We start from the raw sequence: 12,568 nt of genomic DNA, 5'->3' as shown, positions 1-12,568 counted from the left end.
TCCAAGTTACAAGAGAAATTCTACTAGATTTCTGGTATAAATTATGGTGTGTTTGACTCTTTAAAGTCTTGTTTGGAGTTGATTATGATAAATTTGTAATATAATTATTTAAGTGAACCGGTCAGTTTTTTTTCTCCGCCCAACCATCACAGTAGCTTCTGATATACTGTGAATAGATATTAATTTTATTTATAATTTTAATATTATTATACATACAAGGCATTCTCATGCATTCACTTATAATTATATGTATATAATTATTATAGGCACCCTTTGTGTTGCATTATTATGTGATGAAATTGATGTGGGTGTCGCCTTAGGGTAATTTGGAGATGTGTGCGTTTGTCGGCATGCGTGAGGTGTGGTACTGGATATAGGTAGGACGGGCAGATCGGCTTGAGCTAATCTTGCTTGGCGCCCGATCTTTTTTGTGATAAGTCGAGATGAGTATGACTTTAAGTTAATCTCGCTGACTCCTGCATTTGGATTATTAAGAGAAAGTCCGGCTCGAATTAATCTCAATGGCAGATGTTGAAATTAAGAGAGTTGTGTAGGGGTATATATATATATATATATATATATATATATATATATTTGATTGATGTGACACACGGATGTATGAGCACTCCAAATTATTCTTTGTGCGAATATTGTTTGAACTTAATTGAATGTATTGATATATGCTGCATTTTATCCTTAGGGATGCATTAGCCTTAGATGGTTATATAAATTAAATTTAAAATCAATATCTTACTCTATGAGTCAAACGCTCACTCTTGTTCACCCCATTTTTTTAGGTTATAGGATGACTTTTTCCTTGTGATTAACCTGCCATCTTCCTCGTTGGTTTATAGTTGCAGTATCTACATTTTATGTTGTTAATTTGAAATATAGAATTCCACACACATTAGGAGTATTTTATTTGGCTTAGGACTATAAAATATTATTTATTTTGAAATTGTAAACTTATTAATTATACATGTGTGAATGTGTGGGATGGATGTTTATTTTAGAAGAGGAAGCTGAGCTCCCGTGTTGATATATATTGTATTTTATCCTTAGAGATGCATTAGCCTTAGATAGTTATAGAAATTGTATTTAAAATCGATATCTTACTCTATGAGTCAAACGCTTACTTCTGTTCACTACATGTTTCCAGGTTACAGGACGACTTTTTCCTTGTGATTAACCTGCTATCTTCCTTGTAGTTCTATAGTTGTAGTATCCATATTTTATGTTATTAATTTAAAATTTAGAACTCCACATATGTTAGGAGTATTTTATTTGACTTAAGACTGCAAAAGATTATTTATTTTGAAATTGTAAACTTATTAATTATGCATGTGTGAATGTGTGGGATGGATGTTTATTTTGGATGAGGCAGCTGGCTCCCATTTTGTAACACCCCAAAATTTTAAATTTTATGAGCATTTTTGGTATTTTAATTTTATTTAAATTATAGGAATTTTTTTTTGAGATTTTTCGGATTTTAAAAATCGGATTCGATTTTCCGAAAATATAAACTTTGATGATTTTTAAAAATTAATTTAAAGACCACGTGGCAAAACTAAAAATATATTTGGAGTCTACGTATTTTTCTGAGTTTTCTGAAATTTTTTCAGAATTTTTGGACCTCGTTTTCGGTCCCGAGGCAGAGTAAAATTTTAAAATTTTGTATCTTGAATCGGACAGGCCGAATCGAACCCGACCGGATCTGACCGGTCGAATCGGACCTGCCTTTTCCTTTTTCTTCTTTCCTTCCCCGCGCGCGCGACCTCTCTTCCTTCTCTCTCTCTTTTCTCTCTCCTTACGCCGCCACGGCCACCACCTCCCCGCCACCTCGGTCGGCCGCCACCCAGCCTCCCACCAGTGCCGCCCAAACGGAACGCGCGAACTCCTCCCTCGCGGCGTTTCGACTTCTCCGGCCAAAATCCGGCCGATCCGGCCACCAATCGGACCGGGTCTTGTGTCTAAAATCATCTACTCGACGAGAGCTTTCCATAGACACCAAGAACACCGAAATCCATCGAGCGGTTTGTCCGATTTTTGCTCGGGAAGATTTTAGCCCATTTCGACTTTTGGGCTAGATTTCTCGAAAATCGTGAATCCCACGAGAAAACCGAGGGTACCAGCACGCTCCACTCGTCGAGAGCTTCGCGGCGACATAAATTTCGAATTTTTTCGACACCGTTTTTCGGTGGGTCCCACTGAACTTCGCAGTGTTTTTCCGAGCATTTAATGAGCTTAGAAAATTCTGAAAAATTTATGTACTAACCCCCGTGTTATGGGCTTCGTGTAGGTATCCTCAATTCGCGGAAATTCGACAGTTGTCCGGGTCTGTGAATTTCCGATCGTATTGCACTGCACGAAAAGTCTCCGAATTGGACCGAGGTTTTGGCTAGCCCCCTATTGTCAGACGTCTCGAGCGCGTCCCCGAAGTCGGAATCAGCAAAGGTAAACCCGAACCTTGCTTTTTCGTAATTTTCTAGTGCTTAAATAGGATTAAAAATCCATAAAATATTCGTGATAGCTTAGAAAATTATGATTCTTTTTGCAATAGCTTAGTAATGTTGCTAAGGACCGCGGGGCAAAGTTTTAGAATTTTTAGAACTTATTTGGGCAGTTTTTGCAAAAATGGTCAATTATAAGGACTAAATTGAAATTTTACATATTGTGATGGATGATTGATTTGATGGGCCCAGGAGGGGGTGTGTGATGTGATTGAGTTGTGGATATATGGATTGTGAGTATAGAAGTGTGTTTTGAACCCTTTTGCAGGTTGGGTAGGTCCTAGGTATAGGGGAGACTCTGCCGGATTTTCGGCACGACTTAGGACGTATTGGTCTTTTTCTTTGTTTGTATTGAGTCAGATTTATTAAATGATTGTAATAAAATTGTCAGGTGCGCCGGGACAGCCTTCTTCCTCCGCCCAGCCGCCTCAGTGACCACCGTCAAGTCTGTGAGTAAAATATTAATTTTAATTGTAATTTCACTATTATTATATGTTCAAGCATGCCCATGCATCACTTATATGCATATATTTATTTAGTTAAGCTCTAGGCACGATTTATGTTGCATTGATAACTGTTAAAGTGCCATGGATGTTGTTGTGGTAATTTGGAGCAGTGTGCGTGCGTTGGTGTGCGTGTGATGTGGTGTGGACTATGGACAGGACGGGTAGTCACAGCTTGAGTTCTTTGCTGGGACCCGATCCTTCGGGGGATAGTCACGGCTTGAGTTCTTCACTGGGACCCCCGATTTGGTTTATTAAGCGAAAGTCCGGCTTGAGTTCTTCGCTGGCACCAGGTTGGATTTAAGAGAGTCAGATAGGATCAGCTCCCATATATTACGATTGATGCTACAGGGTGCGTGAGTGCTCCAAATTACCTTTTTGATGTTATGATGTGAAAATGTTGTTGATGTTGCATTTCACTCTACAGGGTGCATTAGTTTTAGATAGTTATAGAGATTATGGTTAAAATTGATATTTTACTCTCTGAGTCGAACGCTCACTCCTGTTCAATATTTTTTTCAGGCTACAGGAGGATTTTATTGTAGTTAACCTGCTTTTCTCCTTCGCAGGTTGTTTTATCAATATTTGTGTAATTTTATTTACTCCTAGAATTTCCACATGTGTTAGAGATATTTAAATGATTCGGGTCTGTAATATAAATTGTCATGTGGACCTGTAAAATTATTATATGCATGTTTGATGGACTGGATGAGGGAGCTGAGCTCCCATTTATTTTTATGCTGATATGAGTATGTGGAGGGTGAGCTGAGCTCCCCATTGATGATATATTTTGTTTACAGGTCGGGTGAGTCAAAAACTCCCCGTTGAAAGGTCCACTTTATGGCCGGACTCTGTCCGGTTGATTTCTTGATATTGGGCCCAAATGGGCCTTAGAGTTGGGTTAATGAACAGTTAGGCTTACTACGGGCCTCGGGGGCTTTAGGCTGGCCCAGGTCCTAGTGCCGGTCCGGCCCATAGGTTGGGTCGTGACACATTTGCTTAAATTGATTGATTGAGGATTGTGAGGGAGAGCTGAGCTCCCCAAATGGATACATTTTGTGATTATAGGTTGAGAGAGTTAAGAACTCCCCATTGGATGGTTCAGGTTAAAACCAGACTCTGTCTGGTTATTTTCTTGAAAATGGACTTAAAACATGGGCTTTATGGTTGGACTAGAAAATAGTTAGGCTTACTACAGACTTTAGAGGCCTTATAGTGACCCAAGTTTTAGTGCTGGTCTGGCTCATAGTTCGAGTTGTGACAAAGTCGGTATCAAAGCTTAGGCTCTAGATTCATAGGAAGTACAAGTCTAAGGCTTAAAAATAGTCTCGTTAGGGTGTCACAAGCAAAGTATAGGATCTTGTTTTGTTTTTTCTATAATTTCTTGCTTATAGTTCCAGCGTTTCCCCTCAGTAGCATTCCTTAGTGTATGTCCAATGTACCACTTCTCATGGGAGTACAAGTAATATTATTTGAGTTAGCAGAGATGTCGATATCTGCCATAGTGATAAGTACCCCAAGAGATAATGTGATTAGTCAGTATAGGGCCATGTGGCATAATTAGTGCAAGGCATGAGTGCATAAAAGGAGTCATGATAGTATGGCTGCCCTGAGAGTGTGTTTGAGTACTATTGTGACTGCTGTTAGTGGATGGCCTAGTTAAACAAGTTCATGGTATTAATTGATTGTTTTGTCATGATACCTTTCCATATGATTTTTTTTTTTTTTATTTGAGGTGTAAGGGGTTAAAGATGACAGTCTTTTGGGACGTACGATAGTAGCATATGCAATGCTCTCGTTATTTATGCTGTAAGTTGCAGATTACAGTACGGATATGAGATTATTATATAAAGCTGTGTACATCCCCATGGTGTTCCATGATGAGGTTTTACAGACATCCCCTATTTTGGTATACTTGCACTATAACAAAATTCTATTCTTAAAGGAGAGTTAGGCCTAATTATGGTTTAGAACCCTTGGGATAGAGTATCAGATGTTGCTTTTGGGTGATAATTAGAGTCGGTGATTCAATTATTCTATATTGAGCACTAAGTTATAGCATGAGTTGTCATGGGATTAGGGATTTAGTAAGGTTGCAGTGTAAGGATGGCACTTGTGAAGTGAGATCATTTGGTTTTTGGTATGGGATTTTGGACAGTTTTGGCATTACGATGAATGTTTTGCCTAAAGTTTAGTAAGAATAGTATCTCTTTTGTGTGACAATGAAGTACAGAGTATGACTTTGCCTCCTAAAGGAAACCAGAGGTTATGAATAAAGTTCATGGCCTATGAAATGACGTTTAGTGAATGTTTGTAATATGATAAGAGAGCAGATAGTCTTACCCAGTTGTGACAATATGGTATATATAGTACTTCTCTTAAAATCAATTTTGCTACAGAGTATGAAAATGTTTTTTAGAAGAGACAAAAGAGTACTACCAATGTTGATGGCCTACTGAATGGCATCCTGCATGGAATTGTAGTGTGATAAAGAGTTATTGGCTCAAATACCCTAAGGAGGGTACAAGCTCCATTTTAGGAATCATAAGTGATCAAATCAGGATAGCTATAGTTCATTTAAGTTTAGTAATGGGAATTAGGTACTCAGTACCTTAAGTTCAATTGAATAAGTAGCAATGGAAGAAGGGAACCCTACGAATTCCCCTCTTTAAGGTTGTAGAGGGTAGTCTATAATCTAATGGGTAGGAATAGAGATTATGCAGTGAATAATCAACTACTATTCCCTGAGTTCCTCCTTAGCTTCTTATTGCTCAAGACAAGAGTAGACTTTAAATAAAGGAAATGATAAGGATAGAAGTTAACATAGATAAATCATAGTAGAAGGGAAAGATAAAATAGTTATATTAAATGCAATAGGAAAGATAACCCGAATGCCAGTAGAAGTATTTGCTAGAGTGGTTAGAGGACCAATTATGAGCAACATCAAGGTGTTGATGACTTGATAGAGACAGTGAAGGGATATAAGTTTCTGATATAATAGTTATATTAAGAAAGAGAATAGAGTTAAAGAATAAAATAGTCAAAGCTTGGCTTTGGGTAAGATAATGGAGTTGGCTAAAAAACAAATTGAAAGGCCTAAATTAGGATAAGATTAGGAAGAGTAAAGTCAAGATACAGAGGAGGCAAATGAGATTCTAAGAAAGGACAATGAGGTAAACAGAAAATTAAGGATAGAGAGCCTAGAAAAGGGAGGTAATAGGTAAATGTTTATCAAGGCATGGAATCGAGAAGTGCAGAACTTAGAGCAGGTCATAATTGATATAGTGTTAGGAGCCTGAACCTGGAGTAGGAATTGGATTAAACTTTGTCTGCTTTCTATCCGCAAGGTAGAAAAAGGGGCAATGGGACATGGACCTTTTGATTGTTAGTAGTATGAGGAAAGTTAGGAGAGATAAGTAACCAAAGTAGGTAGTAACCAGAGGGTGTGCAATGGTAATTTGAATTGTCTTATCAGACAAATAAGCGAAGTCAGTAGATAGTTAGTTGAATAAAACTCAACCTAATGGATTCAATTATGCCTGATAAGAGAAAAGAATGAGGGATAATGGCACATAGATTTGATGCTAGAATTCAGAATGATGAGGCCTAGAGTCTGTAATCGAAAGTTAAGCAAGTGTTTTCAGTGTGATCAACTGGGTAACTTTGTGAGGAAACATGAGTGACAGTTTGATAATAGGTAACAGAATAATAGTAGAGGATAGGACATGTATAAATATTGCTTACAAGTTATTAAGAAGTACAAAGATTAAAGTAATGAATGTAAGACTATAGATAGTTCTGGAAGGATTTGATAGTGAGAGGTATCTTCCAGAATACAACAGAAGACAAGGACACAGGATAATGATGCTAGGTATGAAATACAAATGGAGTGTAAATAGATATAGTAAATTATAAGATTATAGGCTAGACAGAGCAGTGGTATAATAAGAAGTTGGTGCAGTGAAATCCTGTAGGTAGAGCATAATAATTACGAAGAGATGATGAAAATTAAAGAGGAGGATCAAAAGATATGGGTAAATTTGAGGCTAGAGTTTGGAAAGCTGTAGAAAATAAATGCGGCTATATTAAAAAGAATGAATGCATAAAGTATCTTAACTGGGATTATAGTACAACACCCATTTCTCACTATCATGATAGTTTAGGTAGAAATTATAGGTTCAAGGATACCTATCTAACCATAAAGAGCAATTCTCTGCAAATGATAGTAGGGAATGATAATGTTTTAATGGTCATATTAAGAAGGAGATATAGAAAGAATCATCCATAGTGAATAGCCTGTGTTTCATAAAATGAGTAGTAGGTTGGTACTATAGTATGATACTATATGGTGGATGTGCTAGTGAGAACCAATGGCAGAGTTAAGATAAAAAAAATAATAAAAAGGTGTATTTCTATATTTATAGAGTGGAAGAGTTTAGCTTTGATGGTGACAGAAGTGTAGCTCCATACAACTTAGTGTCAGCCATTAGCGCCAGAAAGTTATTGAGGCATGATGTCAGGGGTATTTCGCACTAGTGAGGGGCACTTCTGTTGAAGGTACTGATGCGTAGAATGTACTTATTGTCAGAGAATTTATAGATGTGTTTCCTGAAGAGCTTATAGGATTGCTACTAGATCAGAAGATAGAGTTCTGCATAAATATTGTGCCAGGTACAAATCTCATTTCTATGCCACCTTATAGGATGGCACCAGCAAAGCTAAAGGAACTGAATGAGCAACTACAAGAGCTACTGGACAAGGGATTCATTCGGCCAAGTACTTCACCTTAGGGTGCTCCCGTTTTATTTGTAAGGAAGAAGGATAGATCCTTGAGGCTGTGTATTGATTACAGACAGCTGAATAAAGTAATAGTTAAGAATAAATATCCACTTTCTCGAATTGATGATTTGTTTGATCAGTTGCAAGGGGCCAGATACTTTTCAAAAATAGACCTATGGTTGAGTTATCACCAACTGTGGATCAGAAGTGAGGATGTACCAAAACAGCATTCAGGACAAGGTATGGTCATTATGAGTTCCTAGTGATGTTTTTTGGACTCACTAATGCACTAATGGCCTTTATGGACTTAATGAATAGTGTGTTTAGGCCATTTCTAGATTGCTTTGTCATTGTGTCCATAGATGATTGTTTGCTAGTTTTTCAACCCCGCAAGTGCATGGATCGCTGACAAGTAATAAAGTAGTGAGTGAAGTATCGTCCCACGAGGAATTTAGTAAGTACCAGACTACACAGCAGTTCTGACTGTTTAGGCTATCGAATATGAATGAAGAGTATATTAAACTTATTTTGGATGCTGAAAATAAACTTTGAATAAAACTTATCTATTGAAACAATTTCAGAATTAAGATTTCACACTGTAATCTTATTATGGATTTTAACCTCGTCTATTCATTGGATTGAGGATTGTCATTTTGATGGAAATTAATCATAGGATATCCTAGGTCCTCTTTCAAGGCACCTAAAGTGTGGTCCGATTAGAGCCAAACCCTACTTTCGTTGGTGATTAGTCCTAATAAAATCCTTTAAGATCTATGATTAATTTTGAAACTCTACAAAGGTCATAAGCCTATCTCTAAGTCAGATTTTCTAATTTCAAAATCCTGATTTTCTAATATTTATCTTCATCTTTCAGTCCTTCAATTAATATTTGTAATCAATACTAAGTGAATACCAACACATAGCATGCATTAAGATCACAAAAAATTGAATCAAATGGCAAAACTCAAATCTAATAAATAAAACTCAGTATTCATCCATAATAATAATTACAAGCGTTACTCTCCCAATTCCAGAATCAAGGATTTACTCACTCATGGTGAATTTAACAAACATAATAGAAATAAAATAAGAGAACATGAACAGTCTCAAGGAAATAAAACAAAAGAACCGATGACGATTTTCTACAGCCTTGAACTTGTGGAACTTCGGCTGGAGGCTTCTCTCTTGTACTGATGATCTACTCTCCAAGACGACTGTGAAGGATGTGAATATGAAGGTGAGATTAGGTCTGGAATTAAGATTTCTCTCCTAAAACTTCAAAACTAAAAAAAACCCCTTTTTCTGTTTTATACGGCTCCTCTATTTATTTTAAATTATCTAGAGTTAGGTTTTTAGAGTCCTCAAAGCATTAGGAGTCTCTTCTCTCTGTCAAAGCTGGAGCTGGAATCAATTCAGGAAACTGATTGTCGCGTGATACACAACCCGTGTGTCACTACACAGCACAGGGCTGTGTAACTTACTGGAGCTTGAATTATTGCATCTTGTATCGAGACAGGAATTTAAACGGGCCTCAGGTAGTTACATGGGCCTGATTATATACTTCAGGGAAATCTTCAAGCTTGGTCCGATAGAGACTTACACGGGTCTTCATATTTTACATGGGGCATGGTACACGGCTCGTGTACTTTGATTCTTCCTTGGCTCTTTGTCTTTCTCCTAGCAGTAAGTTACACGGGTTTGTGACTTTGATTACACGACTCGTGTAAGGTGTATCAGTAACACTTCTAAATTCTTTGGCCTTTCTAAGCTCTCTACTCTGCTCCTATGCCTTAGAACCTCTTCAAAACACCTGAAAATATACAGAAAACACAAAATTCAGAGTTTGGCAATGAAATTTACAAAAGTACTTGAAATTGATGATTATGCATGAGATTACTTATCTAAATGCTATGACATATTATACGAATGTACTTAAAAATATCTATATAATACAAGTGTATCAATGATATTTTGGTGTATTCTCAAACCGAGGAAGAACATATTTGGCACCTAAGGATGGTGTTGAAGACTCTAAGAGAGCATCAACTATTTGCTAAAATTTCAAAGTGTAAGTTTTGGTTGGAGAGTATCTCATTCTTAGGGCATGTGGTATTTAGTGAAGGTATTTAGGTAGATCCCAAGAAAATTGAAGTAGTTACTAATTGGCTTAGGCTTACTATAGTCACTGAGGTACGGAGTTTTCTGGACCTAGCAGGCTACTATAGGCATTTTGTGCAAAATTTCTTCAGAATAACAGCTCTTCTGACACGGTTGACTTGAAAGAATGTCCCATTCTTCTAGTAAGACAAATGTGAGGAAAGCTTTCATAAGCTTAAGGAATGTTTAACTATAGCCCTTATGTTTAACCTTGACAGTGAGTAAAGAAGGATACACAGTGTATTGGGATGCTTCCAAAGTTGGGTTGGGGTGTGTTTTGATACAGCACAATAAGGTAGTAACTTATGCTTCAAGGCAGTTAATGAGGCACGAGTAGAACTGCCTCACTCATGATCTTGAGATGGGGGCTGTGGTCTTTGCATTAAAGATTTTGAGGCATTATGTGTATGGTGATGTGTACAAGATATACACCGACCATAAAAGTTTAAAGTACATCTTCCAGTAGAGAGATTTTAATCTAAGGCATAAGAGATGGATGGAGCTTGTGAAGGATTATGACTGTACCATATAGTACCACCTAGGTAAGGCGAATGTGGTGTCAGATGCCTTCAGCAGGAAATCTTCTGGCAACTTAACACATATATCAACGGAAAGGCGACTGTTGATTCGAGAGATATATGAGTTGATGGATCAGGGTCTGATCTAGAATATAATAAATGCGGGTGCACTTTTGGCACATTTTAGAGTAAGGCTAGATTTGTAGGACAGGATTAGAGTTTCCCAGCACAGTGACCTACAATTAATGCGGATTGTGAAAAGAGTACAGTAAGAGGAAGATTGTGAATTTGTGTTTGATGGAGATGGTACCCTTATGTAAGGCTCCAAAGTATGTGTGCCAAATGTGGATAACCTAAGAAATGAGATTATGCCGAAGGCACACTACACGCCTTATAGTGTTCACCTAGGATCTACAAAGATATACCATGATGTAAAAGATAGGTATTGGTGGAATAGCATGAAGAGAGACATAGCAGATTTTGTGTCCAAGTGCTTAACTCGTCATAAAGTAAAGTTTGAGCATCAAAGGCCATCAGGGAAGTTGCAGGAGATTCCCATCCGAAAGTGAAAGTGGGAAATAATCACTATAGATTTTGTGACTGGGTTGCCTCGTACTACACATAGGTACGACTCTATATGGGTGATTGTGGATCGTCTGACTAAGTCAGTTCACTTTTTGCCTGTACAAATCACCTATTCTATTGCTCAGTATGTAAGGTTGTACATCCATGTGATAGTTAGATTGTATGGGATTCCTGTTTCCATAATATTTGATAGAGGGCCTCAGTTCACTTCTCGATTCTAGAGGAAACTTTAGGAAGCACTTAGTAGACAACTGAATTTTAGTACAATTTTTCACCCACATACATATGGACAGTCTAAAAGGACAATTCAGACATTGGAGGATATGCTTCACATGTGTGTCACGGATTTTGGAGGTCAATGAGACAATCAACTACCATTAGTGAAGTTTGCTTATAATAACAACTATCATTCTAGTATTGCAATGACACCCTATGAGGAATTATATGGCAGGAAGTGTAGATCCCCTCTGTGTTGAACAAAAATTAGAGAGGCAAGAGTACATGATTTAGATCTAGTGTAGTACACTTCAGAGATGGTTCATTTGATTAGGGAACGTTTAAAGACAGCTTTCAACAGGCAATAGAATTATGCAAATCTAAGGCAGAAAGATGTAAAATTTACAATGGGTGACTATGTGTTCTTGAAGGTTTCTCCTATGAAAAGTGTTATGAGATTTGGAAAGAAAGGCAAGTTGACACCTCGTTACATAGGACCTTTTGAGATCACGAACAGAGTGGGAGCAGTTGCCTATCAGTTGGAGTTGCTACCAAACCTTTCTCATGTCCACCTAGTATTCCACATTTCTATACTTAGGAAGTATTTTCCACATTTCTATACTTAAGAATTTGACCTTTGAGGAGCAACTAATAGCCATAGTAGACTATCAGATGAAACATCTTTGGTCAAGGCAGAGTAGTCAATTTATGAAGGGGTCACTAATAAAAATGTGCTAAATTCGAATGTAAGGAGATCAAAAAGACTGATAAAATAAACTAATTTAAATAGAGCTCGAACAAATAAAAATGAGTTCAAAAAGACAGAAATAGGACGAAAGCTCTTAAAATAATAAGAGAGAATACCACCGAAAATCATGTTGATAAAATATAAAAATATATAATTTAATATTAATTAACAAAATTTCAAGAATCCCTAGATAATAAAGATGGATACGAGGCTACTGTCTTTAAAAGTAAAAAATCAAAACTAAGCCCAAAATTTTAATCAATTGAATTCTTGATTTCTTTTTTTTTTTTATTGAAGCAACCAAACGGCGCCAAAAAAACTAATTTTTCTGAAAAGAATTCCGCCCTTTTTCGTCCGTGTGTCAAGAAGCTCGGAACCACCGACACAAAGTCCAAGTTTTATCCACGTGTGACCCAACATTGCTCCCCACAGCCACGCTCCAGTCAACGGCTAATTTCACTTTAAGCGTGGTAGTTTTGTAATTTCGTACGAATTCAAAACACCTTTTAGTCATTCCGCCACTCAAATTTTACAAACCCAAACCTTTCCCGC

The sequence above is a fragment of the Hevea brasiliensis genome, chromosome 17, assembly GCF_030052815.1.
Source record: "Hevea brasiliensis isolate MT/VB/25A 57/8 chromosome 17, ASM3005281v1, whole genome shotgun sequence".
Classification (NCBI taxonomy): Eukaryota; Viridiplantae; Streptophyta; class Magnoliopsida; order Malpighiales; family Euphorbiaceae; genus Hevea; species Hevea brasiliensis.
The sequence above is the reverse complement of the archived record's forward strand: the minus strand, read 5'-3'. Positions refer to the sequence as shown.